The sequence below is a fragment of the Panthera onca genome, chromosome B2 (genome assembly GCF_046562875.1).
Source record: "Panthera onca isolate mPanOnc1 chromosome B2, mPanOnc1 haplotype 2, whole genome shotgun sequence".
Lineage (NCBI taxonomy): Eukaryota > Metazoa > Chordata > Mammalia > Carnivora > Felidae > Panthera > Panthera onca.
Window position 1 is genome coordinate 80,923,971 of NC_138343.1, and position 22,562 is coordinate 80,946,532.

The following is a 22,562-nucleotide window of genomic DNA, read 5'->3' on the forward strand; positions in this document are numbered from 1 at the left end:
GCGGGCGCTGCATGGGATGCGTGCAGAAGTTAACCATACGCCTCAGGCAGGGCTCAGAGGACAGTGTTTCCAGGCGCCTGGGCTCAAGCTTTGCGGTGGAGCGTACCTGCCAGTGAGACCAGACTCAGACACAGGGAAGCCGGGGATGTTTACTAACCTAACTGTAACTTACATGAACCTACACAAGTACGTTAAAAGTAGAGATGTGTGCACCCTCACAGGAGGTAAAAACAAAACAGTCACAGGGAATAATGCCTAGTTTGTATTGTAAATCGGTGCAGTTTGGATGTTATGAGCACCCCATTCGACGAATAGCTCCTGCCAATTCTTAGTGATTATTCAATGATTATTAATTGACGAGACACCTTTCACCTGAAAAATGGCTTGTCTGCATTGTCTTTCTTCTCAGAGAACTGCGAATTAAAGTTTCTTTGTTAGGGAGAACAAAGAAGAATCCAAATTATTTTAAGGAGGCTTTAGCATTTGACTTGGCAAACCCTTTTGCTAAAAGATCAACCTTCCCTCTTTGACTCGCCCCCTCTCTGTCACAGCCTCAGTGTGGGGTTGTCTTTGCAACAAGGCTAATGCTCCCAGCTGGTTTGGGGCCCCTCTCTTTCAGAATTTAGCAGTTTAGAAGTAAGAAGAGATTTAGAAGCCTCCTACCACATACAACCTTTTACTTTCACATCGGAGGTAAAAGAGGCCTGGAGAAGTTAAGGGCATCTTGCAAGTTTGTGCCAAAGCACGGGCCGACTCCCCGTCCCACACCCTTGTTCCTTGGAGTGGTGACCACCTGCTCCCATTTCCTCCCTTCACTTGGCCCCCATCCTATGTTCATCTTCCCTCTTGGGAGCCCAGGAAAAACTCCCTTCTTGAAAGTTTGTCAAGCAGGCAATGTCTTCTTCCTTTTCATCTTAAAAAATTATTTTCTTTTGCTGTCAGATTCATTCTGACATAGATCAGGGGTGGAAAAGTGTGTGGTATAGAATAGAGTCATTAGTAAATCCATCTCGTTTTTTGTTTCATTTGACAGCAACACATTAAATTAATCCCTGTCCAAAAGAATCACATTAAGGGAGCTGTCAATGCTAATCCCCAGCTCATTGTTGCTACCTAGCTCAGGGTTGACTTTAATAGGTCGCGCTGACATTTGTTTCTTGAGAGGCACATCGGTGACTTCATCCAGACCCAAATCTGTTCTCATCAAAAAGTGGAGGCACTGGCAAGTTTTTACAGACTCTGAATTCTCTGGGTTTCTAGCTTGGGGTTTGGGCTCTTGTTGGAAACATTGATTTACATTTAGCTTTTAACAATGAAAAGAAGATAAGGTAGAATCCTCTTTGAGAAAAACAAAAAGCTGACTAAAAAAACCTAAAACTAGAATATTATTGTTCTTATGCTTATTTGTATCATCCTATATTAGCTACTACTGTTATCTATAGATCTGATTGTATACACGCCAGATGTAAGGTGAAAAACAAATGAGAAAAAATAAAATGTTGAGTCTATTCTTGAGAATAGACTGCATAGACTAATGAAAAGGGTAGAAGCAAGGATGAGAAAACCTGGAATATAAAAGACCTATAGAAAAGCTGGAGGGAAAAAAGGGGAATTTACTGGCAAGGAAAAGTAACATTTAAGCAATAATTTGGATAGAAAGAATTCGGGCAGTATAGAAACTAGGAAAAAATACGTTACAAAAAGGGCAAAACATTCCTTTAACCAACATTTAGAAACTATGATTATAAAAAACTTTTTTTTTTTAATGTTATTGCTCTGCCTCTCTGTCCTCTGTTTTCCACACCTTCCCCCAACCCCTGCACACTGATATGGATTATCCAGCTTTGTGCTTATGACATTTATGGATTCCAGATCTGACAATCATATATTAGCCTTTGTCTGGCCAGCTAAGAAAAAGCAGAAGACTGATCCGATCTTAAATCATTTAACCTGTTCTTAAAATATGCCTCTCACCTGGTTATTCTTATTTTTGTGGATATTTGGCAACGTTTTGAAGATGAAGTGGGAGCTAAAAATTGAGAAGTGGGTATCCATTATTTAACAAACATATTGAGTGAAGTGTACAAATACTACAGATTTGCTATATCCATATATGCCAGAAAATAACTATGTATATTCTATTTTTACTAATTGAATCATACTTTATTCATATTGCAAGGTGATATTATAAATCTTTTTATTAACTGAAAACTCACCTCTACCTCAATTTTTTCTTCTGAAAATCTGTATTTTTAAGTAAACATGGCACATTTAAACCTTTTACTTTCAGGATTTTTGTTATTTCACTTTTATTATAGTTTTTATTCCTTTTGCTCCCTTTATGTCCTCAGAATTACCTCTGGACATAACCATTAAAATATTACTTTTCTATAATCTCTGTAAAACACAAAACTATCTATTGAAGGCAATTTCATTTATTTGAATGATTGAACAACTGAGGCTAATTCTCAGAAAATGGGCTAGGGTTTTTGTGGTCCACATAATAAGACTAGTAAGGATCGGTAAGAAAAGAACTATGCATGCATTCAACAATCTCCAGACAAATGCCAGGAGTATGAGGAATAAGAACTTAGCTTCATAGTGCATCAGTGGACTAAGACCTAGTTGACATTTTAGAAATTGGTGGGTTAGAGCAGACATGAATGGAATGCTAAAACTCTAGGTACTCCAAGGCTTTGTACTCAGCACGATCGATGTCTTCTACATAGTAGGCATTCAGTGGACAATTTTTACATCAATAATGAATGTTTGTGTAACATGCATGGAGAAAGAATGCAGGACAGAAAGAATACAGATAGGAAACAGAAAGGAGAAGGCCAGAGGAGGTGGCAGAGTGGGACATTGTTAGTTGTCGAAGGGGGCATAATCGGTGGTGCTTTGCTGGGTTGCAATGACTGAGGAACTGGATCTGGGAATTAAAGCAGAAAGGTGAAGCCAGTAGGCAATTATGCAGTGGAGATAGGAGTATTTATCCTTTGGAAATGCATCCATATGCACTGTTCACTATATTAATGCTCAGATAAGAGCTTTACCTTCAAGGAATATGTATTTCAAAGGGAAAACATATGTTTTTGAATTTAGATAAGTTGTTATGTGTAATGATGTATCAGGAAATAACTTTCAACGATTGTGAACTTCTGTGTGCACCTCATGATTCTGCGCAATCAGGAAGAGCTCCTCCCTTTCTTCTTTGCTGAGATGCTCTAATGACAAACCATTGGTAGTGGATCCCAAGGCCACTGGTGGAGGCTGGGGTGGGACCTGGGAGATCGGAAATGTTTTAGTAGAGTGAACCCCCAGTCACTCTCTGGAGGCTAAGACCATATCCTAATCCCCCATCCCATCCACCAGTCCTCCTACTGTTGTTTTCTTTATTGGCCCGAGGGTTGGTCTGCCTGCTTTCCTTCTCCACATCTGTCTCCTATGGTTTTTGTGTGGGCTTTTCTTCATCCTGTTGTGGAATAGAGCCCCGATTCACTGCTTTTGCCCTATCACCCATCTGACCTTGAGGCAAGCACAGCATTTTTTTTATTTTTGAAAAGGAGTATTTTAAATAGTAATGATGGGAAAAGAGGGGATAAATAGAGGTGTGAGGGTATCCCCATTTTTCCTTTCTTTTATACAACTAGATTTTTATGGAATCAAAATATATACAGAAGGACCTAAATCAGGGTAAGCTTCAGATTTCACGTTAGTTATTTGTCACAGGAGTTGGAGTAGATGTCGGGGGAGGCACAAGGCTTCTGAAAGGATGGTGAAGATTTGCAGTGGGGGTGTGGGCGCTGCTGGCAATGTCACACCTTGGACTGGGTGGGGTAAGGACAGGGAAGAGAAAGTCAGTTCTGGGGCTTTACTCTCCAGTCAACTCTCCTCACTTGCTACTGCTTCTGAACACAGGCTCCCCAGTGCCCATCTCCCTGCCCCCTTCAAGTCTAGGACAGCAGGGAGCAGCAGGGTGAGAAGTCAGACACACAGGGTTGTTTCTAAGTGTTGATAATTTTCTCTGAGCTCTTGATGGCCTCTCATTACTGACCTGTGGCACGTTTCCACAATATTGTTTTCTGGGTTAGTAGACCAAGCTACTTGGAATATAAAGAAGACCCAAGGGGAGAGAGGGATGGATAGGAACTTATATACTTTTAGTTTTTGTTCTATTGCTTCTAAGCCTTTGGAAAAGGCTGTAACTGACAACTACAACCCATTTTCAAACTTAAATTATATCTGTGCAATTTAGGTAGAAAGCCCCTGGGCCGGTATGGTACTTTTTTTCTGTGCCTGCCAGGGTACCAAGCACATTGAAGGCATTTAACAAATAATGATAATAATTTAAAGCAATGGGAGCATTGGGTGTATAGGGAGATAAGAAACTGGAAGACTAGGGCCCACTAATAATTAATAATGTCTCAGGAGGTGGTCCTACTGTTTTTGGATTTTAAATCCCCTTGTTCAATTTCTTGCTGGAGTGAATTCCACACAAAAAAGAATAATCTTTAATTTGATACTTAGTCACTTCAGTGTCCTGTGCTGAGCTGGCTAAGATTGCATATTCTTATGAAAATATACGCATTCATAATCAGTCTGATAATGTTGCTCCCCAGGGCTTCTAAATGCAAAAGCAAGAGATCATATATTCAGATATGTGTCTTCAAAGTCATAGGATCATCTGAGAAGTTTGCATTTCTCATTTTTCACTTTTTATTCTTGGAATTGAAAAGAAAACAACACCATGAAAACTTCTAATTAAATACATAACGAAACAAGGCCCAGCACCCATGAGTTAAGGCCTCACCAGGAATGAATTCTTGTCCTTTAATGTGATAGGCTGAATTGACAGACATTGTCATAAAATGACAGGATAACTAGAGTATGCTTTTGATTAAGGTTTGATTAGCAATTATTTTCTGCTTCTTGTGCTTATATTCTGAAGATTCGGAGTCTGCATTTCTTTATGTGGTTGAAATATTCAGAGACCATAGGAAAGGCTACACCCCAGGGAAAGACTGGAAAGAATGCAAAGCACGTCTTCTGTGTCCATCCCTTCTTCCAATGTGTTCTTTTTCTTATGTCTAGAGCATCCTTTAGCACCTGTCTTGGTTTGGATTTAGACTTTCATTCTCTTCTCTGGGTCAAAGCTTGTTATTCTTTGCTTTTCTGAACTGACTCCATTTCATATTAGATTCTGCTTTCATAATATTCTTGAATCCTTCCTCTCCTCTATATCCTCTTTACCACGGTCTTATTTTGAAACTACACCATCTCTTTTGTAGTAGCTATTGAATTACTCCAATAGCTTCTTTCCATCCTTCACCTGCTGTTAGGGTTTTTGTTTCTTTTCTTCCTTTTTTTTTTTTTTTTTTTTTTGAGAAAAAACAAGGAATCTTTAATGTTCATTTATTTTTGAGAGAGAGACAGAGTGTGAACAGGGTGAGGGACAGAAAGACAGGGAGACAGAATCTGAAGCAGGCTCCAGGCTCTGAGCTGTCAGCACAGAGCCCAACGTGGGGCTTGAATCCACAAACTGTAAGATCATGACCTGAGCCAAACTCAGAGGCTTAACTGACTGAGCCACCCAGGCACCCCTATTTATTTTTTCCCTTAAAACACAGGTCTGCTTTTGTCTCTCCTCTGGTTAAAAATTTTGACACCTTGGGGCACCTGGGTGGCTCAGTCGGTTGAGCATCTGACTATTGATTTTGGCTCAGGTCATGATCCAAGGGTCCTGGGATTGAGCTCTGCATCAGGCTCCGTGGTGAGTGTGGAGCCTGCTTAAGATTCTCTCTCTCTCTATCTCTCTCTTCCTCTCCTTCTGGCCCTCCCAACTCACTTTCTCTCTAAAAAAATTTTTTGGACACCACACTCATCAGTTCTCAAATAAAAATCATAATCTTTAGCAGAATATAAAAAGAACTTTGTTGTCTGGTCCCTGGCTATCTTCCCAGCATCGTCAGTTGCTACCTGACTGTGGATCTTTGTACATGTGTCTTTATAAGCTATTTTGCTCCGTCCATACCTTTGACTATGATAGTCTGTCTGCTTGGATTGCATTTTTCCCTTTGTTTCTCTGAAAGATGCCTGACTTTCCTTCAAGGCTCACCTTGAAATTACCTTATTGTATTGAAGATGGCAATTATTTCCTCTTCATTCCCACACTTCCTTTTAGGAGAATCTGTCCTTGGACTGGTGTAGGATGAAGTTAGATTCTCTTCCAAAAATTGATATGGGGATAGAGAGAGAGTGAATTAGCTGGCTATGGATGTTGGATAAGTAAGGTCTTAGGGTCTCAAGGGTTGATATGGTCATATGTACAAGCCAAAAAAGTTGATCTATGGCAAAAGGTAGGGAAATGGGGCAAATTGCAGGAAAAAGTATATATGAAAGATACGCTTAGAAAGGGAACACCAGTAGGTTCTTGTTTATCGACTCTTATCAGAGTCCCTCTTGAGACTGCATTTTCCTTTTAGAAACTCTTATCTATTTATGCTAATATATTCTTATTTTATTAAAAAAATTTTTTTAATCTTTATTCTTGAGAGAGAGACAGCGTGTGAGCAGGGGAGGAGCAGAGAGAGAGAGGGAGACAGAATCGGAAGCAGGCTCCAGGCTGCGAGCTGTCAGTACAGAGCCCAACGCAGGGCCCCAACTCACAAACCATGGGATCATGACCTGAGCCGAAGTCGGATGCCTAGCCAACTGAGCCACCCAGGCGCCCCTAATATGTTCTTTATGTAACTTGTCCAGCTGAGTTTCTGTTTTTTGTTATAAAATGATTCCTTATTAAGACTGATCTAATATATGCGATGAAATTATTGCATACATATCCGTCTTCTCCACCAGACAGTAAACTCCCTGACAGTTAGGACACTGTTTTATTTATCTTGAGATTCCCAGCAATTAGTCTAGCTGTGGTAGATTGACAATATATGTTTGAATGAATGAATACTAACCTCATTTTTTCACTGCCTTTTCTGACAAAGAGCTTAGGAAATTACAAAGTTGGTGTTGCTATCATAGTGGATGATAAAGTGTTAGTTCTTCCAGTAACATATTGTATTTTTAATAAGGGTTTTCTGGAATCAATCCTTTGAGGTACAGGAAAAGCCGTAAAAGTGGGAATTTATCAGTATTGGATTTCATGGGGAGGTATTTAGGATCCTTTCAATGTCTGAAATTATACCTTTGTTCAGAGCCAGTGGGGAGTAGGGCCAACAGCAGGAGGAACTGTCTGAAGGACAGATGGACACCCTTCCTGCAGGGACTGATGAAGTGGGAACAGGAGTGGGACCTTACTTCCCAGAACTGCATTTAATTCCTTCCTAATGGTTTCCTATAAACACAGATCATCCAGGAAGAACAGAAAATAGTCTTAGAGGAACCTTTCAAAATACTGAGTTCCTTGAGGTTATATCACAATGTGGAAAGTTCGCTTTGTGAATCAGTATATTGCTCTTTAAATATTTTTATTTCTAATAATACATTCTCTTCCACTTTCTGTGTTAGTATTACTAATCAAATGGCACTTAACAGAAATCAAATAAACAATTATTTTCTATGGCATAAATTAAAGATGATGTCATATTATAGCTGAGACCTCACTATAGGAAAATCAAATGTGATGGATCATTGAAATCAGCCTGAGATGAATGTTTCCCTCTCCCAAATGTAACCTTCCAAGATTTTTAGGTCATAGAATTGTTGATCTCTACTTTTAATTGTGAGGTGTACATTTTTACCTTCTTTTCTTCCTAGTCTACAGTATTAATAAGCCTTCCCTTTCTTTGGCTATACCAAGACTCTTCTTGGTTTTTGTTGTTGTTGTTGTTGGTTGAACCAAGGCAGTGAAACTATCGTCCTCATTAACTGGCATTTCTCTTGGTGCAGATACATTTGAGAACATCAGCATTAATGTGACCAAAGCCTATTTTAGCAAGTCCCCTTCTAGACAAAACTTTAAACAGGGAATTCATCCTTTTTTTTTTTTTTTTGAAAAAAAATTTTTAATATTTATTTATTTTTGAGAGAGAGAGAGAGAGCGAACATGAGTGGGGGATGGGCACAGAGAGAGGAGGACAGAGGATCCAAAGTGGGCTCTGTGCTGACAGCAGAGAGCCCGCTGTGGGGCTCAAACTCATGAACCGTGAGATCATGACCTGAGCCGAAGTCAGATATTTAACCAACTAAACCAACTAAGCCCCAAACAGGGAATTCATCTTTCTTAATGCTGTTCTGTTAAATGTGCCAGGCATTAGAGGCTAGCTTTATTTGAGGACTTAGTAAATTCTACATGTGGTTTAAGGTGATGTTTCTTTTAACATTAAATGTAATTATAATAGGGTAGAGGTGCAATGTAGGCATGTTGTTGGATAAACACATAAATTTATGGGTGCTCAACAGATTCTGTGCTTATTCCTGCCTAGTGAAAATGTTTCTCAGCTCCAGTAAAACATATATCTGCTATCCTCTAGAGAATCTAAGAACATAAATGGAAGTTAAACAGCTGGACAGAATGCCAATGTTTTAAAATATAGCTAGGAATCAGAGTTAGAAAGCAGAAAGACCTCTTTAGCTTCAAAGGTAGCCAATTAAGTTGCAAACACTATTGATAATAGTTTCTGTATTCAGAGCCTTATTATATAAAACACCATGCTGTCTTGAAACTGAAGAGGTTGCCATGCAGTTGTCTCCATAATCCATAATTGAAAGAATCATAAATGTAACAATTATTTCCCTCTATGATTGCTTTCACAATTTCTTGTTCTCTGCAGGATCCTTGTGTTTTTTTTTTCTTTCAGCTCATTGCAACGATCAAGCAATTATAGTGTGATTCATATTTAAGATTAAATTTTGCATGTCTACTGAGGTATAATTGTGAACTATGTTTACATAATCAATCAACTTTTTAAGTAAGTAGTATTGATTGCAACATATCCTTTGTAAGTAATATCTATTTGGCCTAAGTTTTACAAGTTATATCAATCAATGACTTATAACAAAACAATGTGATTAAAGATGGACATAAATAGTATAATATTCAAATTGGAAAAGCTACTCCGAATGATGGAAAAGAGATAAGAAATAAAAGCAATTCCCATATGTTGTATTTTAATCTAATCTTAAGAAGTCCTGTCATCCTCCAGAAGATATTTCTAGCTTTAAGTACTTTAAAATGTTGGTAATGAACTAAACGAAGATGTTATTACTTCTCAGGTTTGATATTGTCATTCTGTACCTATCACGCAGTGACAGACAATGCTTACAAATCTATTAATCAAATCAGTTAATATCAGTTACAAATCAGGCAAATCAGTTACTATTTGTTTAGGAGTGATTGCTCACCAGGCTTAGATTGGAGACTGGCCAGCTTCTGTAAGAGCCCTGATTTAATGGGTGAGTTTAACGAGAGCAGTTAAGTTCTCTTTCTCCTTGCTCACTCCCCACTCCACCTCATGTCTACTGGGAGAAGAGGGAGTGAGACCACCTAGGGAAGAGGAGAGGAAAAGTTAAAGGGGAATGAGGGCACAGTTCCAGAGGGGTTCTCATGCACTTTGAACGAGTGAAACAAAAGTAGCTCCCTACATGTAAGTTCAAACTCTTCTGTGAAAAAAGAAAAAAAGCCATCAAAGTATGTCATCTTAACCAAAGCTAATAGCACTTTATAATATTTTAGACTTAATAAAGCATTCAAATATTTCTTTCCATGTATAACCCATCTATTTTAATGAAAACTCTCACATTTTACTTAACTTCAGAGGCCATCTAATTCATTCTCCTGATTGTACAGGAGAACTGACTTTCTATATTATAATTGAAGCGGTTACATACTTTATTGTCCAGATTTGGACACTGAAAATAAAAGAGGTTGCTATTAATAATTACCCCAGGACAACAGGTATGAACTGGGGAACTAGGACTTATGAGCACGTTGACGTTGATTATAAAAAATAGAATAGTTGAGTCTTTAAAATGAATTTTTTTATTGTTCTGCCATTATGATAGAGGAAACAGTTAAATTAGCTATTCTAATAATAGTTAACATATTTAGATCAGTTATTATATACCAAGCAATATTATGAGTATTTTATTTGTAAAAACATGATTAATCCTCATAATAACTCCATGGGGTTGCTACTCTCATCCCTATTTCATAGATAAGGAAACTGAGGTCTAGAGAGGTTAAATTGCTTGTCCAAAGTCACAAAACTAGTACTAAAAGAGGTGGGATTCAAACCTAGTTATTTTGCCTCCAGAGTATATGCCTTTCATGCATCTAGCACTAATGGTTGTGGAGGCAGGTCTTGAAAAGCAGTAATGTTTGAAGGGCTGAGCAGATCTCATAGGTTTGCAATCCTGGGGGCCATAAAAAATTAGAAGCCTGGGGTAGGAGGTTGTGAAGTGGATGCTTAGGGACCAATAAAAGTATCTGGTATTATAAATGAGAAATTACAGAATGAAACTGCAGTTATGGATGACCCTTGGTGTGCTTCTTAAGGTGTGGATTTTACACATACTTCAAGGAAGTAGGAATGATAACCACATGGTGAACCCACCAGGGCAAGCAGAGGCAAAAGGAACATCTGACTTAGGTGAGGAATAAAGGTAGGGAATGGAGATTCCTGACCATTCTTTTGGGCTACACGTGAGCTATATACATAACCTTGGCTTCAGTTTTTGTTGATAGAAGGGAACGACTTGCTCTTACTTCCAGGGAACAAAAGAATGAAAGATAGCTGGGTGGGACAAAGGTAGGTTTTTAGTCAATGCACTGAGACCCCTTGGCTCAGCCTTCCATCCTGGCTACCATTAAACTGCTGGAGACCAAACAGAAGTTCTACAATGCTGAGTTTGTGAGAAATCACAGAGAAACCACTGGATCTATTATTCCTTGATTTTCAGCTCTCTTTATAGTACGAAATTATGAGATTCAAGCACTGGGTGCAATATGCTGCCAGTTCTAATGTGGGTTGTGTTGGTCTTTTAGGCAATTATTTTCATCCGTATCAACCAACATATCTTTGGTTCTAATCATTTATCATCATATTGATTTTGGGGCAAACATGTACTTAACATATACTTTTAATCTCTTTGACATATTGTTTCTAAGTTTTCCTTTAAGAACATGAGACTACATTCATTCACTTCTTTTATTGATAGTTTACTCACCTGGTCTCAGTTATTTGTATTCATTAAACTGCCAAACTTAATCTTGATTGTGTTGGTCAATCTTACTGAGGATCTTTTTATTGAATAATGATACCATGAGAAGAAAATAATTCTTGTCTTCAAAGTATACAAGTCCCAACGCAAAACAAAACAAAAACAAAAGATAACGTAATCGAAAGCAAAATAAACAAGGGCAGATGATAGTAGGATTCACTTATATTAACTCTCAGTGGTTATAGTTTAAAAGGGTATTCACCAGATATTTTCGCCTATACTCGCCTGTTTGAGTATTATCGAGTGTTTTTGCAAAATGGTCAAGTACAATGATAAAAATAGTAAAGAAAAAGTTATAGTATCTTTAAAAAGCTAAATAAAATCCAGAATTTTAGATTATATTCATAAAATGCCTGCATATTCTTTTCATGTGTACTATTAAAAAAAAAAAAACCCTTTAGTTTTAAATTAGAAGAGAGATCAGAGGTTACCTAATTCAGTCTCCTTTATAGGGCGAGCAACTGAGGATCAAAATCTTTTATGCCTTGCTCAAGTTCGCTTGAAAGCACAAACAGAAACAGGGTCCCTTAGGCTGCAGCCCTTTTAATAGTTTGGTATTCACTTAAAATTAAAAAATTAATATCATATAAATAGAATACAGAATGTACTCTATAAAGCTAGTACTGAAAGATAAAGGCAGAACTCTAATTCAGGAAAATGTAATTTTTTTCTCTAACAAAGTAACACATTCCTGTGTGCCAAAATCAGCAAACTGCATAAATAATTCTAAATTCTAATCTTGCTTTTGTCACTGTCTTTGTATAGTATTTGGTAGGACAGTTCACCTCAGTGACAGTAACCCCATGTATATAATAGGAAAAGTATTGTTTTTACTTCTAAGGCAGAGAAAATGCTGATATCTCTCTTTTTTAATGCATCAACAATTGAAAGGGTTAAAAATTCCACATTATGAACATACTATCATGTTTTGATAAGAAGCAAATTATTTGAAGTACTAAGAATAATACTTAAGCAAGGCTGAAAATCATTAAGTTTGATATTCTTTGTTTATGCCCATGACTTTAATTTTACTCTTTTAGATAGAATTAAATATATTTTCTGTATATATGTTTTTCTGTCTTGACCAAATTCTTGTCAGAAATAAATTGTGTTGTAAAACTACAATAACTTTCTGGAACTTAGTAAGCCAAGCCAAATCATTCAAGCAATTTCTTCTCCCTGATTTCCTGCCTTAGCTCAATGGACTGTTGCCATTGGTCACATTAACTGGGTAATTGCTGAATCTCCATTACTTTCTGACATTACAGCTGAACCAAAAATAAGAGCACAAACATTGAGGGTAAGTTGTGAACAAATAGCACAGCTATTTAAGTCTTTTTGTGTACATGTATTTATATTTTTTTAGAAGTTAAGGACAGGCTTTCATTTTAGGTTAGAAAAATAAAAATGAAGGAAGAACCAAAATAATCTATTTTGGAGTAATATCTTTCTTAAATGAAATGCTTAAATTATAATATTAGAAGAGGCATAATCCCAATCCATAATTCAACTTCAGTGCATGCAAAGACTTAATTATAGACATTATTAAAAATACTTGATGCCTTTTTATGGGAGCTAATGTTTAAATCTATTTGACAAAGTTCTGTTTGCTGCACCTCATTTGCATTGCCTATCATACAGAACAGATAAAATGCATAGTCGTCTTGTTCTTTATTAAAGGCAAATCCATTTTCATCTTGAAGACATAGGTTTGAGTCAAAGAATTATCTTTTAAATAGAATTAGTCCTTGAAGTTAATGTGTTGGCACTTCTTTTATGGTTCTGATTGTATTTTTATTTTAACCATTAGAGGGCACGTTAGTCCAAGAAATATTAAACAAAAAGCACAGCAACAAGAAGGAAATAGAAGTAGTAGGCAGTGAAAATTTATATATTTATGCTTATTTTCCCTCATTGTCATTTGCAACATAATTTACCAGATTTTTTTCTTAATCTGAAAATAATTCAGGTATATATAGTTTCTTGCGAGAAATAACTAGACTTTTTATTACTAGTTACTTCTCCTAGGAGAATAAGGTTGGCCTAGTTGAATTTGGCAAGGTTGACTATTATGTGACCAAGGAGGACATAATAAATCATGGCATTTGAAGAACATCCTGAGTTCAAAGTTACATACGATTAGATTATTATAAAGTAAGTAAATGCCAGCCCCTGGTTTTGTAGTTAAAAAAACCCAAAAAACCAAAAAAAACCTATGTGTGAATGAATGTAGCTCAGCAACTATGCTTCACTGCGAGTATTTATAACCTTTAAAATTTGGTACAAATTACAGAGAGAACAATAGATGGCCCCAGAGTGAACACAAGGCTTTATTTCACTAGAAAGGCTTGGCTGAGGTCATAAACTGCGAGAGGGCAGGCAGCTCAAGAGGCTTATGAATGACTGCGGAGTCTCAGAATGAGTTCATTTGTTTTCAATCTACAGCAAACTGTTATTATTTCTAATGTTCAGTCTTTTGCTCTAAAGGCTGCAGGTTTTAATCTGTAAGGCTGAAATAGATACCAGCTAGTATTTAACAATAATGCTTTTATGATGTTAAGTTAAAGGAATACTTTAATGACTAATTCATTAATTTATTTAATAAAACAAATTGAGCACCTGCTAAATTTCAACTTCTGGGCTAGGTGCTAGGGAATAAAGATAGATCAATACATTGTCCTTGGCTTGAAAATAAGCTTTTTTTTAAAATACCCTTTGATTTACAAAGAAATAAATCAGCAAATAGCTGTAGTATATGATAACTTTATGTATTAGTGGGAAAAGAGAAAAGAGACTTACCAAGCCTACCGCAAAAAATATTTTACATTACATTTTTAAGGGAACTAAAGGTATAGGCAAAGTTATTAGTATATATTATCTTCAGTTTAAGACTGCAGAACTGCTCTGGTAATATTTTTTTTCTGAAAGTCAATTATACAATAAATCGTAGTAATTAGTTGCATAAAACAAGGTAATAATGTAATTAAAACCAAAATATTTACTTGCTATAGAAGATACTTTTATGCATCTTAATTCTGCTCCTTGCAAGCTAATAATACTCTATAGGAATTTCTGTGTGGCTTTTACATCTGCTGGTTGTGGAATTAGCATGTACAAAGAGAGCTCAGAATTATGCTTTAATTATGATTTGAATGATGATTTGAGTCTGAGCATGAGTTGTCAACAGAATTGTGAGCTGGGGGAAAAAGAGATAAGGACTGTTAGTGGGATTAAAAAGTATATTTGCAGTCACTTACTTTAAAGTGCCTTTTGTTTTAAAAGAAGTAATTAATGTTAGGAATTAATTGGTTCAGATTCTTGATTTTAAAGTTATCACTTGGTTGCTAAGATGAAGCCTTTTCGGAATTACTACACGATGTGCAATGACAGGAACATTTCAGTTGAAAGGTAGAAAACATAATTGAAAAGCTAGCTTTTGAGTGCCTGCTTATCACCCTAATTGATAGCAGATGAGCCCACGGAACTAAATGCTGTAGTTTAATAAAAAATTTATTTAGTTGGATTTCACATTATGATGTACTATACATCAGCTTTCCTCTAAGAGCTAAACACTTTTGCTGATGTTTTTATATAATAGTAGGCTTTAAGTGGATCCTGGTCAGTATGCATTAACTATTATGAAGCAATTAGTCAAAATTATATGCAAAAAATGGATCTAGGTATAGTATCTAAAAATCTTTTAAGGTTAGGAAAACCAAATTTAGGGTATTCATAAAATGCAGCCATAAAAAATGATGTTTCAGGTATGCATTTATTAACATAGATATCATGTTACAAAACAGGCTGTATAGTCTGAGGCCTGCTACTGTAAGAAAAAAGAACATATGTAGGAATGGGGAAAACCAGAAAGGACATATACCAGTGTTAATAGTGGTCATCTAAGGCAGTGGATTTGTAAGAGATTTTTATTTTCATTAGGCATATCTGTACTTTTTAAATTTTTTTACAACAAACATATTTAATAATGCAATAAATTATGATATATTAATATCACATATTATTCTGGTCTACCTAATGTTTAGCAGCAAAATCTTCATATGACTTTAGCTATGTACACTTGTTGATATTTAGTTGGTCCTAACATATATTTACAATTCCTGTTTATTCATTTGTCTTATGCTTTTGTATTTATACATTTTACAATAATGAATATTAAACATTTAGCAAAATATATCATAGGTAATACCTAATTTTTCTCATACAAATGAGAATATAGAGTGAATTCATAACTAGAAAACAAAAAGGACAGTTGAACAATGGATCTGAATTTAAGCTTTGAGAATATAGGAGAAGGGAATACTTAAGATAACATGAAGGAAATTATGTACTGGATGTGACCTGGGCATATAGAAAGAATGAAATGAAAGGAAATAGATCCATATTATATCACATTTTGAATCTGCACATGGGGAGGAGGATAATAGAACTATTGGTAACGATTGATCAAACCAGTCAGGAAAGAAGGTGTGACTATTTGAAAAAAGATGATGCATGGGGCGCCTGGGTGGCTTGGTCGGTTAAGCGTCCGACTTCGGCTGGGGTCTGATCTCACGGTCTGTGAGTTCGAGCCCCGCATCGGGCTCTGTGCTGACAGCTCAGAGCCTGGAGCCTGTTTCAAATTCTGTGTCTCCCTCTCTCTCTCTGCCCCTCCCCTGTTCATGCTCTGTCTCAAAAATAAATAAACGTTAAAAAAAAAAAATTGAAAAAAAAAAAAAGAAAAAAGATGATGGTTTGGCTAACACCTGCCTGCCTTTCTATAAGGTTAAATCCCTTTGAGGAGGAAACATGCATGGTCCAATTGATCTGCTCAAGAAGTTTATTTTCTTACTTCTATTTAAAAGCGTAGCATTTGGCAGGTGTATTCTCAGGGTACTGTAATTCAGGCAACACATCAGTGTAAACAGTTGAACCACACATACAAAAATCAAATGAGATGGGTGGATTTGAGTGGAAGCTAAGCAGGAATTTCTATTTTAGGAAGAGCAGAAATGACCTCTATGTGAATTACTTGGGAAACACACACACACACACACACACACACACACACACACACACACACAAACACACACAATGACTCTAGGTCAAGAAGGATCAAGCTATAAAAGAAAAAGATTGCTTTTGGGGCTCTTGGGTGGTTCGGTCCGTTAGGCGTCCGATTTTGGCTCAGGTCACGATCTAGCGGTTTGTGAGTTTGAGCCCCGAGTCAGGCTCTGTGCTGACAGCTCAGAGCCTGGAGCCTGCTTCAGATTCTGTGTCTCCCTCTCTCTCTGCCCCTCCCCTGCTCATGCTCTGTCTCTCTCTGTCTCAAAAATAAATAAAAAAATTTTAAAAATTTTAAAAAAGAAAAAGATTGCTTTCCTAGTTGAGTTTAATAGTTAATCATGAGGTAAGTATTTATTAATTTTTTGCAAGTAAATGTTATAAAATCAAAGTTTAAGGGAAGAAGTTATGTTTCTGGGGACACAGTATTAAGCTTCTTTCTTTCCTTTGCGATTAAACGAGATACTCTAGTGGGTGTTTTATTTTTTCTGCTTCATAGGCTGTCTTCATTCTGATATGTGCAAAACAGCTTTTAACTACTAGCGAATAATCAATTTCCATTACAATTTTATTAACAGTAAGTAATTAACAAGTCTCACAATTTTATTTAGAATGTTGGTTCAAATATCCGGCTGTAATTTTTTTCAGCCCAAATGATAATTTGTAAACCAACCATGTTTCAAATTGGTCCTTTATCCGATGAACTGATTTTCTTGGGAGGGAAAGCTTAGAAAAATTTCTAATTAGTGCTAAGACCTGATTTTCTGTGGCTCACTGCTTCATGTATTCTACTTCTTCAAATTATGCTGTAGGAAATGTCTTTAGAGGTTGGTGTTTTCTATTGATCTCTACAATTGTCCTCAGTAATTTAGAAGTTAACTGTGCAGTGATTTTTCAAGAATGTGCCGGAGCTTTGAGTCAGCACACACTCCTCTCCACCGAGCCAGGGGACAAAGATCCTTGTAGCCCCTCACTGGCTCCAAGCATAAGAGTGGGACGCCTGGACTCCAGCTGTCAGTTCATTTCCTCTGTGTAACTCTCCTCTTCTTTCAGCTTGCAGTTCACTTCTTAAATGCCTCTTTCCTTATAAGCTGAGAAGGGATTTGTGCAGCATGAGCTTACCTGAGAAACTAAAGATCATTAATTAGAAAGGTGCTTCTGGGCAACAGGAAATTTTTCATTGGAAAGGTTTCAAATCTAAGAAAGTAATTAATTTCTCTGTGGAAGAAGATCACATTTTTCTCTTCTGATGTCCTTCCCAATTGCAATTGAATGGTTTAAGGCACAACAGAGGGAATATGACTCCTCTCTCATTAACCCTCACAGTTTGGCTTCCTCTTTTCTATCTCTTTCCTTTCCTCTTCCATTTTGGCATTAGTGGTGCCTTCTAGGGATTTTGGATGACATTTTATTTTATTTTTGTGAGGAAAAGTTAAAGAATATGTTTGAAGGAATATAACACAATAAGTATTTTTCTTAATGTGTATTTAGTGTCAGAAGGAGTTTTTAAACTAAAAAGTTCCTGTTTATTAAAAATGACAAATTAGGAAAAATGGTTGCAGTAAATATGATGAAGTTTTGTTAAAAGGAAAATAGCAAGTTAGGAAAATAGTTGCAATAAATACAATAAATCTTCACCATCATGTATCTATCTGATATATATATATATATATGGAGAGAGAGCTTATAGTCTTATAAAAGATACTGAAGTTTTGTTAAAAGGAAAATAGCAAGTTAGGAAAATAGCTGCAATAAATACAATAAGGCTTCGCCATCATATATCTATCTGATATATATATATATATATATATATATATATATATATATATATATGGAGAGAGAGCTTATAGTCTTATAAAAGATACTGAAACTCCAATCAAAATAAGAAGAAAACATGGCAGACATTTCAAGGAAGAAATAAAAGGATCTAAAATTTATTATTAGTAGTAATCAAAGATTAATATTGAAACAAGATATACTAGAAAAGTTTATGTATGTATGTATCTGTCTACCATCTATCATTATCATTGTCATCTAGTACCAGTATGGACTCAAGGATCCCTATTTTATTCATTGGATTATAATTCTTACTATGTTTATTTTCATGCTCAGATTGCCCCAGATTTGGTGAGTGGGAGGCCCTTTAAGCTGGCTTTGTGTTTTTCTGACATGCTTCCATCATTTTTTTGAGTGCTTTCTTATTTTCTGGTATAAAAAGGTGTGTAAGACTGATCTCAAACTTTTCCTACCACAGACCTAGAGTTAGCATTTCTGCAAGGAGCTATTGTTCCGTTTAGTAGCATTTAGAAACAAAGATGAGATGTTCAATGTGCTCAGTCCAAATTCACAAAGTTCTTTACTTGCCTTTCTCTCTTTCATATTTGCATGTTTCTTCTGCAGGCAGAACTCTGGCTCTGGCCACATCAATACATTTACTCATTTGGTTATCCCTTCAATGCACATAAACTAGTTTAAGAATTCATGTACCTTTACCACCACAAAAACAAACCTGTTAAGATGAGATCCAGATTTGTTTGTAGTTTTTTGCTAGCCAGTGCTCAAAAGTAATTTAGATTAGTTCTGTTTTTCTCACACGGTATGCTTATATTATTTATTCAAAATACAGTTTGGATCACTTATTTATGTTTGGATTTAATTTTATAGTTTTCCTTATATCTGTTGATTTATGTATATTTTTTGAATATATTGAACATTAACATGCTTTCAAAAGTATCCAAATAGATATACTTAGGTATCCTCAATCCCTCTTCTATCCCTTTCATTCCATTACCCCTCACCTCTTTATAAGCAATCAGTTTCATGATTTTCTAGTTGATCTTTTCTGTGGCTTTTCTAAAAACAAGCATATTCCTGTATATTTCCTAGTTTTCCTTCTTAAGCAAAGGTAGTGTACTGTATATGCATTTTTGCATTGATATGAAAATCAATGCATATCAGTTCATAGATATTCTCTTTATTCTTTTCTTACTGTTACATGATACTTCATTGTGTTTTTGTACCATAATTCATTCAATCTCTTGTGTTTGGGTTTTGGATTTTTTAATTGCAAATAATGTGGAAATGAATAATCTCATATTGTTGGAGTTGTAACTTCTCAGTAAAAATTCTGGAAATGGGATCATTGGATTGAAAGGTAAATGTGTTTGCAGTTTTGTTATGTATTATTAAATTTCCCTCCATAGGCTTGTATCATTTTGCATCCCAGGAGTTTTGTATGAAAGTGCTTTTCTGCATAATTTTATGAAAAGAGTATATTGTTAAGCTTTTGAATTTTTGCCAGTTTGATGGGTGAAAAGTGGTATTTCAGTGTACTTTTAATTTTCTATTACGAGTGAAGTTGGACATCTTTTCATATGTTTAGAGTCATTAAAAACTTTTTTTGGTGATTTACTGTTCATGTCTTTTGTCTACTTTTCCAGAGGATTTTTGTCATTATTTATTTATTTCTTTTTATGTCAGAGATATCACCCCTTTATCTGTGATACATGTTACAGATTTTTCTCCCGTCTATCATTTGTCTTTTGTTTTTGTCTTGTGATGTCTTATGTCAAGCAAATGGCATCTTATTTTTATGCAGTAAAACTTTTCAAATTTTCTTTTATTGTACCTGGAGTTTGTCATTATTAATAAGTCTTTCCCTATAGCCAAATTGTAAAGGAATCTACCTATGTTTTCTTATAGTGCTTGTGTTGTTTCATTTGTTTTAATGTATGTGTTAGGGATGATTTAATTTTATCTTTTCCAAAAGCTATTAAGTTGTCCCAATACCATTTATTAAAACATTCATCATCATTCCAGTAATCTGAGAAATCACCTTTATTATATACTAAATTTCCATATACAGGTGGCCCTGTTCCTGAACTTTTTATTCTAGTCAATTGGTCTGTCTATTCATGCATTAGTAGTATACTATTCTATGGTATCTTTTAATATCTGGTAGGGATAGTACCCTCTCATAGCTTTTCTTTTCCTGTGGTAATCTTTCATGTTTATTTGTGTTAAGTTTTTATTTAGATTCCAGTTAGTTAACATACAGTGTAATATTGGTTTCAGGTGTATAATATACTGATTCAACACTTCCATATATCACCTGGTGCTCAACACAGCAAGTGCACTCCTTAATCCCCATCACCTATTTAACCTATCCATCCACCCACCTCCCTTCTAGTAACCATCAGTTTGTTCTCTCTAGTTAAGAGTCTGTTTCTGTGTGTATATATATGTATATATATACACATATATTTTACACATATATATGCACACCCACACCACATCTTCTTTATCCATTCATCAGTCAACGGATTCAAGCTGCTTCCATAACTTGGCTATTGTAGATAATGCTGCTATAAACATCAGAGTGTGTGTATCCCTTTGAGTTAGTACTTTTGTATTCTTTGTGTAATTACCTAGTAGTGCAATTGCTAGATTGTAGGGTAGTTCTATTTTTAACTTTTTGATGAATCTTCATACTGTTTTCCAGAGTGGCCACACCAGTTTGCATTCCCACCAATACTGCAAGAGGGTTCCCATTTATTCACATCCTCGCCAACACCTGTTGTTTGTTGTGTTGTTGATTTTAGCCATTCTGACAGGTGTGAGATGATATCCCATTGTAGTTTTGATTTGCATTTATCAATGATAAGTGATGTTGCACATCTTTTCATGTGTCTGCCATCTGTATGTCTTCTTTGGAAAAATGTCTATTCATGTCTTCTGCCCATTTTTTAATTGGAGTATTCATTTTTTGGGGGTGTTGAATTTTATAAGTTCTTTATATATTTTTGATGCCAACCCTTTATCACATATGTACTTTGTCAATATCTTCTCCCATTTTGTAATTTGCCTGATGTTTATTTTTCCATGTGAATTTTACCCTCATCTTATTTAGCTCTAGAAAAGGAACTTGTAGGTATTCTTATTGGATGGCATTAAATTTGTAAATTAACTTTAGTAGAGAACTGACATCTTGGTGATCTTGATATTGAAATGTCGTAACCCAGAACATAGAGTATCTTTTCACTTAGGAGTGCTTTATAGTTTATTCATATAGTTTTATAGTTTTACTCATATTTTCATTTTGAACATTTCTTGTTAAGTATTTTTGTAAGAATTTTATCCTTTTTGTTGCTATGGTAAATGGGTTTTTCTCTTCCATCATATCTTCTATTTATTATTTGTGCTTTTGAAGATTGCTGATTTTTACATATTAATTATGTATATTCCTATCTTGATTAATTCTTTAATTTCTTGAGATAGTTTTATCACTGATTCTCTAGGGGTTTCTAGATGTATTCAAATGTCCTTTGTGAGTTCCAGTTCAAGACTGCAATAAAGGAAGCTTCTGAAATTACCTCTTCCCATAGACATATTGAATTTATAGCTATAAGTAGAGAAATTTCCTCTGAAAGAAATCCAGAAACTAGCTGAATGACTACTACATATTGGCAAATAAGAAAATATACACATTAAAATGGATAGGAAAGGCTGAGACAAACTCTTACCGCAAACCCCACTCCCAGCAAAATATCATACAATCAAGAAGGAATTCACGACTCCTAGCTTCTCCCTGAGGAGCAAAGGATTTGAATTCAACATCCAGCACCTCGGTTTTTAAAAATTCCACCTGAGGGATGGGCTGCTAAAATATCTAGTTCTGAAAGTCAAAGGGGCTTGCATCCATGAAACATATAAGATGGTAGCAAGCTAAGAAATAGTTCTTAAAAGAGGAACTCCTTTGCCCTGCTGGTGGGATGCAAACTGGTGCAGTCACTTTGGAAAACAGTGTGGAGGTTCCTCAAAAAATTAAAAATAGAACTACCCTATGACCCAGCAATTGTACTGCCAGGTATTTCTCCAAAGGATACAGGTGTGCTGTTTCAAAGGGGCACATGCACCCCAATGTTTACAGCAGCACTACTGAGAATAGCTAAAGTATGGAAAGAGCCCAAATGTCCATTGACAGATGAATAGATAAAGAAGATGTGTACACACACACACACACACACACACACACACACACACTAGTGTTACTTGGCAATTAAAAAGAATAAAATCTTCCCATTTGCAACAAAATGGATGGAACTAGAGTATATTATGCTAAGAAAAATTAGTCACTCAGAGAACATAAGGGAAAGGAAGCAAAAATAATATATAAACAGGGAAGGAGACAAAACATAAGAGACTCTTAAATATAGAGAACAAACTGAGGGTTGCTAGAGCGGTTGTGGGTGGGGAGATGGGCTAAATGG

General features: G+C 35.8%; 1 long non-coding RNA gene across 1 annotated transcript in view; it reads left to right on the forward strand.

Moving 5' to 3' along the window:
- Positions 1 to 22,562, forward strand: part of LOC132667386 (uncharacterized) — a 210,738-nt gene that overhangs the window by 743 nt on the left and 187,433 nt on the right. The window lies entirely within an intron of this gene.